Source organism: Bison bison, unplaced genomic scaffold (assembly GCF_000754665.1).
Source record: "Bison bison bison isolate TAMUID 2011002044 unplaced genomic scaffold, Bison_UMD1.0 scf7180017860003, whole genome shotgun sequence".
NCBI lineage: Eukaryota > Metazoa > Chordata > Mammalia > Artiodactyla > Bovidae > Bison > Bison bison.
The window spans coordinates 31,039-31,627 of NW_011490575.1; the positions used below are offsets into that span (position 1 = coordinate 31,039).

The 589-nt window shown below is 42.3% G+C and overlaps 1 protein-coding gene across 2 annotated transcripts in view; it reads left to right on the forward strand.

The window, feature by feature from the left end:
• Positions 1–589, forward strand: part of PHF6 (PHD finger protein 6) — a 20,209-nt gene that overhangs the window by 9,970 nt on the left and 9,650 nt on the right. The window lies entirely within an intron of this gene.

Below are 589 nucleotides of genomic sequence, written 5' to 3' on the forward strand. Positions count from 1 at the left end.
AGTGTTAGTTGCTCAGTCATGTGCGACTCTTGCGATCCCACGGACTGTAGCCTGCCAGGGTCCTCTGTCCACGGAATTCTCCAGGCAAGAATACTGGAGTGGATTGCCATTTCCTTCTTCAGGGGATCTTCCCAACCTGGGAATTGAACCAAGGTCTCCTGTATCTCCTGCATTGCAAGCAGATTCTTGACCATCTGAGAGCCACCAGGGCTTAATATTTGTTTACTTGATCAGTTGGTTAGCTCATTTGTAGATGACTTCTTTGTTGAATTAGGTCTTTTGATTTTCATGTTAGTTTAAAGAGCTATCTAGAACAGTGCTGCCCAATAGAACTTTTCTGCCATGATAGAAACATTCTATATCTGTGATGTCCAGTAGAGACTCAGCTTACTGCATGTGACTAATAAATACTTAAATGTGGTCAGTCAGACTGAGAAACTGATGGTTTAATCTTATTTAATTGTAAATGACTTAAATTTCAAAAAAAAGCATGTTGCCAGTGGCTGCTATATTAGACAGCACAGATATACATGGGCTTCCCAGGTGGCACAGTGGTAAAGAATCCAGCTGCCAATGCAAGAGACACGGG